The sequence below is a fragment of the Clarias gariepinus genome, chromosome 2 (assembly GCF_024256425.1).
Source record: "Clarias gariepinus isolate MV-2021 ecotype Netherlands chromosome 2, CGAR_prim_01v2, whole genome shotgun sequence".
NCBI lineage: Eukaryota > Metazoa > Chordata > Actinopteri > Siluriformes > Clariidae > Clarias > Clarias gariepinus.
Window position 1 is genome coordinate 13885697 of NC_071101.1, and position 13337 is coordinate 13899033.

A 13337-nucleotide genomic window follows, 5' to 3' on the forward strand; every position below is an offset into this window, starting at 1 on the left:
ATTATATGTTTTTTTTTTTATACTTAGCTGTACTTATGTTAAACATACAAAATGCACAGGCTTATTTAATTCTTTAAATTACATCTAAGCAATAAGAGAAAAAAACTCCATTAACATATAAGACTTAATTTTTTTCAGCACCAAATTTTAAAGGTCATTATCCAAAAACCTTATGTACGTTTGTAGTCCACGATAACTTTTAAACATACTTTATTTCAAATATACAGCTTATACAGACACTTGCAGTATGCAGAGGTTCAAAAGACACTTAGATGCTGAAAAGCACTTACACTATACGTATATGCACTGTTCTCATCAGTGTTTCCCTTGGGAATAAGCACATTCTTGACCTTAGAGCCTACAGTCGTCTGTTCACAGCCTGGCGATTGCCTGCTGGATTGCAGGGAAGGCTGAGACATTTCAATAAACACCACTGAGCAGTATTCATGCCCGAGCTTCCTACTAAGTACAAACGCTTGTCTCAGCAGAAGTTGCAGTTCTGTAGCCGTTGGCGGTGAAGCTGCTGATTCGAGATGCCGATCTTAAACCATGCCCGCAGATGTCTCGAGTGACTGCAGACTCTGAAGTGAGCTCGCCTTTCCTGCTGGAAGGCTTTAGCTTTATCTATTTGTTGTCAAATCTCCAGCTGTTTTCATGCCTTTGGCACAGCTCCGGTGAGGCAGTGCTTTTGCACCGCTCTCCTCCACCATGTCTATTAGAAAACTCTTGAAGTTTGCCATAAACAAGAAAAACATGGACTGGTGTTGTGGGACATGAGTCGATGTTGCCCATGGTCAGAGCTTTCGAGCCGAATTTAGTGCTTGTTCTTCATGTTTGTGAAGAAATCTGACACATTGATTTAAAACATGGAAGCTGAACAGCAGTTGTTCAAAAAGTGACCACTGTGGACTTAAAGAGCTGGAATTTCACAGTGTGGTTAAAAAACTGTTCAGGCCCGGAATAAACCAGGGAAATGTTCACACACACACCATGTAAACAGCGGGATAGTAAAACATTACCAGACATTTTAAGTCATTTTAATACAAAATTCTGTAGTTCTTCAAGAACTTAACTGTAAATTAAAGCAATAGTAAAGCAATAGGAGATATCCTCTCTAAACAACCAAAGAATTTAAATGGCTAAGGAAACTCTTACTACAAAAAACACTGGAGACCAAGTTGTTTTACAAAATATGAAATATCTGATAACAGCGCAAATACACCTACACAGTTTAAACAAAATAGACTTATTTGACATGTTTTATTCTGCATCTTAATGGACTACTAAACTATCCCCGGCCCCTCATCCGGCCAGAACCCCAGGACAGCTTCCTTGGTCATCCTCCCTTTACAGCGGGACTGACAAAAAGCAATGTAAATCTCATCTGTCTCATGATAAATGCCTTAGGAAAAGCCATTCGCTAAAGAATTTAGGGTCTGAGAAGTCTCTGCCCAACACATCACTCTGTCTCCTTCACTTCCTGCTGTCCCTTCCTGTCTCTTTCTGCTTTATCATCGTGAATGTGACATTCATCTTCCTCACTATGATGTTATAGCTTCTGTGCTTTTTTTCAATCTTTTATCCTCAGGAAGGGACAGCACGACATTTTTGTTTTTCACGTCCATCGTCTTAGATCTGGATCCCTTATTACGTTTGGAGTGAAGGGTAGGAGTACGGGTAGTGGGAGAGGTCAAGGGACACTTTGTCTCCCCCAATTTCTTCAGCACTTCCCAGCTTTTGTTTACAACCGATATGAAAATAGCCTATTAGGCCACAGCTTGAAAAAGTCAAGTCATGAATGGAGATGCAGTAGGCCAAAAGCACACTGCGTTTTAAAGGAGATGAGGAAATATCTCAAGAGACATTACTGAAAGGAATACATTTGATTACAACCCACTTTAGGTTACAAACCTAAATCACACAGCCTAAATGAAAGTGTTGCGTCTGGTTTAACAACAGCGCCATTACTGATTGGAACCATAATTGAACTGGGAGCAGAGATTTGACAGGGGATTTAAGCGTCTACACTTTGTGATTATAAAAAAAAAAAGAAGAAGAAATGTTATCAGACGAGAACACGTTGCATTAGAAGTCTTTAGAACAATGTCTCTTTTAGACATGTGACTCACAGACATCTTTATACTTTTGCATATTACTGAAGCTCATTCTGATCTATTCATATATGTATCATTAGAGATCTTTGAGTTGTTTTACAAATTAATTGATAAAAAATTTGGGATTTGCATATTTGTAGCATGCAAGCTTGTGAATATGATTTCAATTGCCAGCAGTTGAACATAGCCATGCATCACAGCGTGCATTATGCCTAAAATTGCCTTGAAATTTTATAACATGTTAATTAGGTGGCATTTCACCAATTAATTCTACATAGTGTTTACACTTTTATTCAGTCGATCAAACCAATGAGGCAGTGTGGCTGAGGGAAATTGATCTTGCAAATATCCATCACTGAATGGTAAGTAGGTTAATGCTGGAGTTGATAAAAGCAAGAGCAATCTACCCTGGGTAATTAAGAAATCATTAGCAAGAATAATCTCATATATTATTTCAAATATGTAAACTAGATATTTGGGATCAATTGAAAATGCATGCATATGCATTTGTATGCAATTGAATTAAAAAAAGAAAGAAAGAATGAGCAGTTTTTGTTTATGCTCATAAATATTTACATTTACGTTTAGGCATTTGGCAGACGCTCTTATCCAGAGCGACTTACAAAAGCGCTCTAAACCTATAAACTTATGACATGGGCCTCTGATTCCCTGATAAACAAGAAGTAAACCTCTACACCAGATGTACTATATATTCCAACCTATTCTATGTTTATTCCCACCTCTTGGCCTAGAACCAGCTCAACGTTCTTACCCACAAACTGTCTCCCAATCTAACAGTGTAGAAGTCTTGTGGAAAATGAGGAATGCTTTCTTCTCGAATGTCCAGTCAGTGGACTGGCTTTCATCTAAGCATATCTCTGTTCTCCATGGTCAGTCTGAATAATCGGCACCCAAGGCTCACCCATGTCCATGAAAACCAAATGCTAGCTTGCCTTGTCCAATTTAAAAAAAAAGCCCATGCTTTCCAATTTGCTGGAAAAAGTTCAGGCTGGCCATGGTAGAACACCCAGTGCATAACAGGCTGCCGCGCTGGGGCTCGGCAGGCAAAGAGCCCAAGGCAAGTTACAGCACATAAAGAGTCTGCTGCAAATGTCCTGGTGCCAGAGACAAACACACACCCTCAGATGTCTGATAAAGTTATGGCCCAAGGGGCCAGAGTAGACCAGCAGAACCTACACAATACTCGGCTTAATGTTTTGCATTGTAATGTTATAACTTATCGGTGCATAATTTATATTCTGGTATTTGCTTTAGATCAATTAAAGGCACTTTTGCTTGTTAAATCTATAAGGGCCCAACCACACTCTGACAAAGACCATTAAGTTCCCACTGTGTCCTAAAAATGTTAAAGAACACAGCGGGAGTGGGATCAAGAGTTTTTTTTTTAAAAAACATGCATTTTTCAAGTTCATTCTACTTTCTAGCCACGTCGCTGTCAGGTTCTCTATGCATCTGTCATGTTGTGACTAATTTCCTCTCAGACACATGATCATGCGCTCACCGGTTCATGTAAGATTGAACCATGGCATTACTCTGTCCGATCAGATTATGAGGAACTGGATCTAGTATTATACTAAGAGATAGGAGTCTGTCTTTTTTTCGCAGTTGGTTGTCCCACTTTGTAGCCTAAAAAGGTTGAGAATGATGAAATCTGCTTACAAAGTAATTTAAATATAGAAAAAACAAGTACAAAATGTTAATCATCTGTAGGCTCCATAACATAATCCAAGTAGGTTTAATCCCAAACGGTCAAAACAGGAAGCCCTTCTTCTGAAATCTCCTGTCAGTGAAACCCAAACTCTGTTTTACATGAGTTTTTTTACAGTCAGTTTGTTACATAATGTACACTTACCATCCTATTATACCACACTATTTTAGAATTTTTGTATCTGGTCAAAAGTTCTCTCAGTAACTCTGTATAGACCAGTAAAGTGGTGACAGGATCATTGGCACCCAAGGCTCGTGGGAACCAAAGACTAGCTTGTTTCACTTTGTAGCCCCAAGAAGTTAAAAGTGATGATATTCTAATAACATGATAAGTTGAATACAGCAAATAAAAAACAAAATGCTGCTCATCTGTAGACTCCATAGCATGATCCAAGTAGGTTTAGTCTCAAATGGTTTTCTATTCTATTGTTTGTTTGCTCACTAAACATGATATAACAAGATGCAGCTGTACACTCTAACTAATATCAGAGACGTAAAGATTAGAGCATTGTCTGAGATCCAGCCACAGAAAATGTGCCACTTTATGAATATTGTTGTTTTACTTTACCCTGCAAGTATAAGATATTTTAACAAGTAAAAATATCATAAAACATAGTCAATATTTCTTATATTGGGATGAGAAATAGAGGGTTATTTACAATTGAGTTTTCCTTAAATGTGTAAACAATGAGCCAAGGATGTAAGCAGAGAAAACAGAAAATGATACCAGGTTCCAGTTGGAGTCCCTAGATTATCCTACCAGAGTCATTAGGTGGCCTGTGTACTCTGACCCGGGATCAAGATCTTCTCATACACCACACTGTGCATAGAGGAACTTCTAGCCTGGTATTTGGCAGTTGGTCAACCCTGACAGCAGGAGAAGCACATTGGCAAAATTCCTTTATAGTTATAGATAGGCTTATTTACACAGTACCCTTGCTGGGAGTCACACAATAGCCTTTTTTAAAGCGCTATGGTCTTCCCTATAAAGATCTTTCTTTCTGTGGTGTAATTCTTAAAATAACAATTTTGTAATGTTCACTTTTAATGGCCCATCACAGCATGATCAACGTGATCAGGAAGTTCTCAGTAACTAATTAAAACTTCTTTTTAAATCCCCACAGGCATTGCTGCATCATGGAATAATGAATAACTAGTAAGAATAAGGAAAAAGGAGGATTAAGGAACAAATGTCAAGACTGCATGTTTGTTTTTAGGTAAAATTAATAATGGGAATGTCAGGGAACCATGTTAGTGGCTTGTTATTGCTTCTACAGTACTATACTACAGTATAGCAGCTGTAACTGTCATTCCCTCACCAGAGTCTCTTTTGTTTCCTTAGTCTTTTAAAATAACAAAAAAAAGGAAGCTTGATGTTATAGAGAATAGCTGTACCTTTCTGCTTTCAGACGCATCACAGCTGTGCTGATATTCATAACAACGACACGGCCTCAAATGTTATATTGCTTTCATCCAACAGTTCCACCAACACAATTTATTATCAACAGACTATAATTCATTTGTTTATTTAACCAGTTATTGTGCTTTTTTAACACATACTGTATGTGTAACTTACTGCAACTGGGAGAGTTGGTGAAGCACAGGTTAACCTTAAAACACAAGCGCCACACATCTGACGTTTCCAAAAAAGTTGTACTTATATGGAGGCCATGCCGGTGTGTGTTAACCAGGAGGCTTCAGTCATCAAATATATATATATATATTGGGTTGGACAATGAAACTGAAACACTGGCCAATTTAGTGTTGGAGGTTTCATGGTTGAATTTGACCAGCCTGGTGGCCAATCTTCATTGGTTTAATTCATTGATTGCACAGTCCACCAGTAAGAACAGAGTGTAAAGGTTTAATTAGCAGAGAAATCGCACAGCTTTGCTTAAAATATTGCAATGCACACAACATTATGGGTGACATATCAAAAGAGGACAAATTGTTATTGTGCGTTGTGCTGGTGCAAGTCTTTGAATCAAGAGCCACGGTATCCAGAGTAATGTTAGCATACCACCAAGAAGGACGAACCACATCCAACAGAAGTAACTGTGGACGCAAGAGGAAGCTGTCTGAAAGGGATTTCCGGGTGCTAACCCAGATTGTATTAAAAAAAACATAAAACCATAGCTGCCCAACTTACTGCAGAATTAAATGTGCACCTCAGGTCTCCTGTCTCCACCAAAACTGTTCACTATAGCCAAACCTTTGGTCACTCGTGCTAATACCAGGAGCGTTACAGTGTGGAGAAGCCCCAAAGAAGCGTACCACCCAGACTGTTGCATGCCCAGAGTGAAGCATGGGAGTGAATCAGTGATGGTTTGGGCTGCAATATCATGGCATTCCTTAGACCCAATACTTGTGCTAGATAGGCACATCACTACCAAGAACTACCGAACCATTCTGGAGGACCATGTGCACCCAATGGTTTAAACATTGAATCCTGAAGGAGGTGCTCTGTATCAGGATGATAATGCACCAATACACACAGCAAGACTGGTGACAGAGTGGTTTGATAAACATGAAAGTGAAGTTGAAAATCTCCAACAGCGTGCACAGTCACCAGATCTAAATACTATTGAGCCACTTTGGGGTGTTTTGGAGGAGCGAGTCTGGAAACGTTTCACTTCCCCAGCATCATGTAGTGACCTGGCCAGTATTTTGCAAGAAGAATGGCTCAAAATCCCTCTGGCCACTGTGCAGGACTTCATAAGACAAATTGATGCTCTATTGGCTGCAAAAGGAAGCCCTACCCCATTTCAGTTTCATTGTCCACACAATGCTGGTAAAAATAACTTGTTTTAAATTACCCCTATTATTTACACTAAATGTTAGATGGCAGCCCTTAAAGCTTATTATTGAACATACTGTATATAGGGCTTGGGTTTGTGCAGTATAAAGTCTCAGCACTAAATAGGGAATATGATGCCTATTTATTTTAATTTTTGATTAATTTTAAACCAAAAGAGGTTTTAATACATTTTTTTTATTCTAAATACATTTGCATCTGCTAGCCTACCTAATATATAGCCTAGGGACTTTAGGGACTTTTTTTGCATTTTTAAAAGGATTTTTTTTTTTATTATACTGTATATATGTGATAGAAACAACCAAAAACAACTTTATTTCTTTTTTTTTGGTAGTTGGTTTAAAATTAACCAAAAATAGTGCTGAGACTTTATATTGCACAAACCTAAGCCCTATATACAGTATGTTCATTAATAAGCTTTAAGGGCTGCCATCTAACATTTATTGTAATTTAATAGGGGTAATTTAAAACAAGTTATTTTTTACCAGTATTCTGTAGCGAAATGGCGAGAAGAAAAAAAAAAAACATGGAGATGGAAGGTGGATGGTCTTGAGAAATTAATGAGACTTACTTTATATGTCCACATATTCGGCTTTAGAATACCAGCTAACTTTCAGGGTTCCAGGGATGAATCCCAAATATTGTGAAATGGAAAGCTAGTGCACTATACAATCCCTTGTTTCACACACTAAGTAGTGCCCATGATCAGGGGTTAAAGACGGACTTGGCATTCAGCGTTATGTAAGAAGCTAGTTAGAGTTGTAGCTCAGTTAGCTTTTGTAGCTAATAAAGTGTTGTTAAAGGTGACATAAAGTTATCAGATGTGTTCACAAGCTGAAAGTGCTTCCGTAACAGATTTTTAATTTGGGTTTTAGAAGGTAGTTGCTCTCTCCTCTTTTCAGTACTGTGGACCATACTGATCTACTTTCACCCATACTGTGACTGACAGTGAGTGTATTTAATGATTGTAAGAACACCTGTTATGTAGCGTGATATATACTGTATACTCGAACATCAGAGTGCTGTTATCATCTATTATCACCACTATTATCATCACTCACAAATGCCATAGAATGTGGTCAAAGTTACAGTTTATTTCTAATTAAGTCTTGATGATAGCACATGTAGGTCTAATAACGCATTAGCAAAAGGTATCAGTGGAAGGTGGGTGGGAGGAAAGCTGATATAACTGGATATATTGTATCTGCAAATCCAGGCTTTATATTCTCATAAGGAAAGGATGAATACAGAAAGCTCGCTGGAAATCAGGCACATAAATGTATTACTACTCAAAATTTTGTGTCTTATAAAGTTTTTTTAAGTTTTTTTCTTATGTTTTTTTTTCTCCCATACCTTTACACTCGCTCTCTTTTCTTATAACCAAGTGCAGTGACTGTCACACTAGATGTTTGATAAAAGCTCAGCAGGGGCTGGGTTACACCAATATTGTTTCCAGGAAAGTGCTTTCTGCTGAAATTCTACATTATTCATTCTTTACTTAATGACTACACTGCAGGGTGACTCCACTGATGCAGGTAAAAAAAAAAAAGGAACACAAGGAACAACCCAATGGCATGTGAAGGCAGCTTTTTTTTTAGAAAAATATTTTTTATATATTTATCCTAAATAGTAGCCATGAAGAGGTGCTTTTCCAATTTACTCCTATTTTTCCTCCTTAGACCTAAACTCTTTGCCAAATAATGCTGAAAATTAATGTTCATGAAGCACAGTGTCTTGAACTGACATTTGTCTAACATTTTATTGATATTTGTTTTATAAGTTTTTAGCTAATATAAATTTCTTTTTTAAGAAGCAGTTCAGCAAGTCATGGGTGGTATGAAGCACTTATACTTTAAATAGTATATTTAATTAAAGATTGTTTACACACTTAAAAATGATAAAACTAAACAAAACACAACAACAACAATAAATAAATAAATTACCCACACCCATATATATATATATCAGAGAGAGACAGAGAGCGTGCATGTATGTCATGAGGGGGGTGTAGTATACATCAATTAACCATAATATTACAATGCAAAACATTATTCTTTGTATTGTGTAGGTTCCCTTTGTGTGACACCCGGACAGCTCTTGCCTTGGGGCATGACTGCACAAGACCTCTGGTGGTGTGCTGGGGTGTCTGGCACTAGAACATTTGCAGTGAATCCTTTGGGGTGTAGGTTGTGGAACAGGAACTCTAGGGACTCGTTTGTCTGGCGCATCCCATGGGTGGTCAGTCAGATTGGGATCTGGGGAGCTTGTTCAGTACTGTACTGTATAAATAAAGAGGTTTTAATCCATTTTTCTTCTTTAGGGTTTTTTTTTTTTATTCTAAATACATTTGCGTCTGCTAGCCTACCTAATATACAGCCTAGGGACTTTAGAGAATAGGGATTTTATTTTGCATTTCTAAAAGGAAAAAAATTTAAATTATTTAGCATACATTATAATGAATGTAGTGCCTGAAACAACTTGCATATTAATATTTCTTTCTATCCCTTTCTTTCTTTACCATCAGCCAATTAAACTTTACTTTAAATTGAATTCTTTTATTGACATGTTTTTTTTTTCACTTTAGTCACCACTTTCCTACATAATACAGGTCCTTCTCAAAAAATTAGCATGTTGTAATAAAGTTCATTATTTTCTGTGATGTACTGCTAAACATTAGACTTTCATATATTTTAGATTCATTACACACAACTGAAGTAGTTCAAGCCTTTTATTGTTTTAATATTGATGATTTTGGCATACAGCTCATGAAAATCCAAAATTCTCAAAATTTCAAAAAATTTGCATATTTCATCCGACCAATAAAAGAAAAGTGTTTTTAATGCAAAAAAAGTTAACCTTCAAATAATTATGTTCAGTTATGCACTCAATACTTGGTCGGGAATCCTTTGGCAGAAATGACTGCTTCAATGCGGCGTGGCATGGAGGCAATCAGCCTGTGGCACTGCTGAGGTGCTATGGAGGGCCAGGATGCTTCGATAGCGGCCTTAAGCTCATCCAGAGTGTTGGGTCTTGCGTCTCTCAACTTTCTCTTTACAATATCCCACAGATTCTCTACGGGGTTCAGGTCAGGAGAGTTGGCAGGCCAATTGAGCACAGTAATACCATGATCAGTAAACCATTTACCAGTGGTTTTGGCACTGTGAGCAGGTGCCAGGTCGTGCTGAAAAATGAAATCTTCATCTCCATAAAGCTTTTCAGCAGATGGAAGCATGAAGTGCTCCAAAATCTCCTGATAGCTAGCTGCATTGACCCTGCCCTTGATCAAACACAGTGGACCAACACCAGCAGCTGACATGGCACCTCAGACCGTCACTGACTGTGGGTACTTGACACTGAACTTCAGGCATTTTGGCATTTCCCTCTCCCCAGTCTTTCTCCAGACTCTGGCACCTTGATTTCCGAATGACATGCAAAATTTGCTTTCATCCGAAAAAAGTACTTTGGACCACTGAGCAACAGTCCAGTGCTACTTCTCTGTAGCCCAGGTCAGGCGCTTCTGCCGCTGTTTCTGGTTCAAAAGTGGCTTGACCTGGGGAATGCAGCACCTGTAGCCCATTTCCTAAACACGCCTGTACACGATGGCTCTGGATGTTTCTACTCCAGACTCAGTCCACTGCTTCCGCAGGTCCCTCAAGGTCTGGAATCGGTCCTTCTCCACAATCTTCCTCAGGGTCCGGTCACCTCTTCTCGTTGTGCAGCGTTTTCTGCCACACTTTTTCCTTCCCACAGACTTCCCACTGAGGTGCCTTGATACAGCACTCTGGGAACAGCCTATTCGTTCAGAAAATTTTTTCTGTGTCTTACCTTCTTGCTTGAGGGTGTCAATGATGGCCTTCTGGACAGCAGTCAGGTCGGCAGTATTACCCATGATTGCGGTTTTGAGTAATGAACCAGGCTGGGAGTTTTTAAAAGCCTCAGGAATCTTTTGCAGGTGTTTAGATTTATTAATTGATTCAGATTATTTGGTTAATAGCTCATTTAGAGAACCTTTTCATGATATGCTAATTTTTTGAGATAGGAATTTTGGGCTGTATCATGAGCTGTATGCCAAAATCATCTATTTTAAAACAATAAAAGGCTTGAACTACTTCAGTTGTGTGTAATGAATCTAAAATATATGAAAGTCTAATGTTTATCAATACATTACAGAAAATAATGAACTTTATCACAATATGCTAATTTTTTTGAGAAGGACCTGTATATATCGGTGCGCAACCTGCTTGCTGAGAGTGGTACTGTACAAGTGGGATTTAGCCCTCACTTTACATCTATCTAGAGAGGCTCCTACAGCAGTGTTTCAATCCTGTAGTCTGTCCCATGGTCTCAACTTTTAATCTATACATCGTGTTTATACAGGTCAGCTTCAACCTTCCTCCATTACTATAATATAAAAACTTTATTTAGGCTGCTCCCATTAAGGGGTCACCACAGCGGACAATCCGATCCGCACACAACTTGGAACAGGTTTTACTCCAGATGCCCTTCCTGACACAATCCACCCCCCACAATAATATGATATTGAAAGTCTCTGGAAAATGGTGAGATAACAAGGATTTGTTGTTTGACTTTTAGGAGTTAATAGAAAAAGTGAAGAAAAAAAACTTTGTGTGAGAGTTTTCTTTTATTTCTCTTATTAAACACCATCATTAATGTGTTAGCAGTTTTCACTTGTTATATCAAAGTGGCAGATCTTTAAAACAAAAATACAGCGCCATTTAACAAGCTGGCACTTTCACCAGCTCAGTGACCAGAATCACTAAACTATATTTGTGTACAAATACTTGTACACAAATATAGTTCATGTGTTTTGGAGTAGAGTCTTCTTGTCTTGGCTACTAAACTACTAACTAGCTCAACTGTAACAGGCTTATCGGTTGAAATAAGAAGTCAGATTCAGCACTATTTAAGTAAAAAAAAAAATTCTATGAAATACTCACCATAATAGGTGACTGGGTTCATTGGGAATTTCCTATCTTACCAAAATAACTTGTCAAGTATTCATTCTCAGTTAATGAAAAGTGCCATTAAATAGAAAGTAGACTAATATAGTAAAAATATTCAGTATAATGTGATAGTTTCTATTTTACATTCAGTTTTCTTGAAGGTTGACGTGTCAGAAATGGTCAAGTAAAATACAGAGTCTTAAAAGGCTTCTGTCTGTATGTAATAAATACAATAATGAACTAGTCTGGCTCTGTAAGTACTGAAGTACATCCTCCTCTTGACAAATGGTAAACGAATGAAATTATTCTTGCCATTGGTGCTTTGTTCAACATGACATGAAGCAATTTTGTTGCTTGATGCCAGCAAACGCTCATGAAGACAAAGCTCAATGACATCAAAACCATATTCTGTAGACTCGGGCACTCTGTGTAGCAAATGCATTAAACTGCTTTGCAATTATTTTCCTGGGTCAGAGCCTTTGCCAGCTATGCTGTACTCTGAGTATATTTCAGACTCCTCTATGTGTGATGGAGAATTATACAAAATACAATTACTATGTTCAGAAGATTCACATGGTGATGCACCCTGGGATGTTCCTTTTTTGGGGGGGTGACTGGAATAACTTGGTGAAAGGAGCATAAACACAGTACACTCCATCAGTAAGGGGACAGAGATACAATTTTTCCTTCTTTTGGTTTTGTATTCTGACACAGTGAGTATCAGCTTAAAGTGTAGACCGTCAGCTTTAATTTGATGGTATATAAGTCCTACTATTTTGGAGAACTAAAAGCAATTGGTATAATTAAACCTCATTCATTTCTCCACCAGCTGCGTGTTTTTGCGTCATTAGTTTACGCACAGAAGGGCTTAAAAAGACATTGGGTTTATTCTAGATGTGCCATTTGAGTCTAAATTCAAGTATCAGTTAGACTTTGACATTGTATTAGAGTTTCTTTTTCACCCTTAGTCTGTTTGACAAGTTCTAATTAAAATTTGGTTTATTTTCTATTGCTCAATTTTTCATGTCAGTGTTGCTGGTCAACAGTAGACCTAAATCAGAATAAAACAATGAAAACAATAAATAAATTATCCAAGGTGTCAAGATAAACTGTTGGTACCTTCATTAAGAAGCAAAAACACCCCCTTAGGCAGAGCACAAAAGACCAGATTAGTGGACCACCCTAGAATACAAATGATGAATGAATAAGAAAAATGGACCACAAAAAGGAAGAAAACATGAATGATTGTCTTAACATAAAAAAAAAACTGTTAACTGAAACATGGTTTCATTCTAGCAATTTCAAATATCTTTTAATTATATATACAGTTTTAATTAATTATATATACAGTTTTAATTATATATATATATATATATATATATATATATATATATATATATATATATATATATATACTGTAGCTTCCTGAAAAAACACTACAAGCTTCCAAGTCTTAATAATAAACAACAGACCAGGTTATAGATTGATTAGCAGTGCTTTTGATCGAAGTGAGACAACACACTCTGTACGGAACCACGTAGTGCGTTTAATTTCCATTAGATGGAAAGTCAGCAGTGAGTTTAAAACTATGGGGAGTTGTGCTTGTCTATCACTAATTGCTTTCTGGTCGATTTAACCCACCCCGACACACCTGTCAACCAGCCAGCAGTATAAAATGCCACATTATCCTAAGAGCACTTAGTTACAGAGTTACAG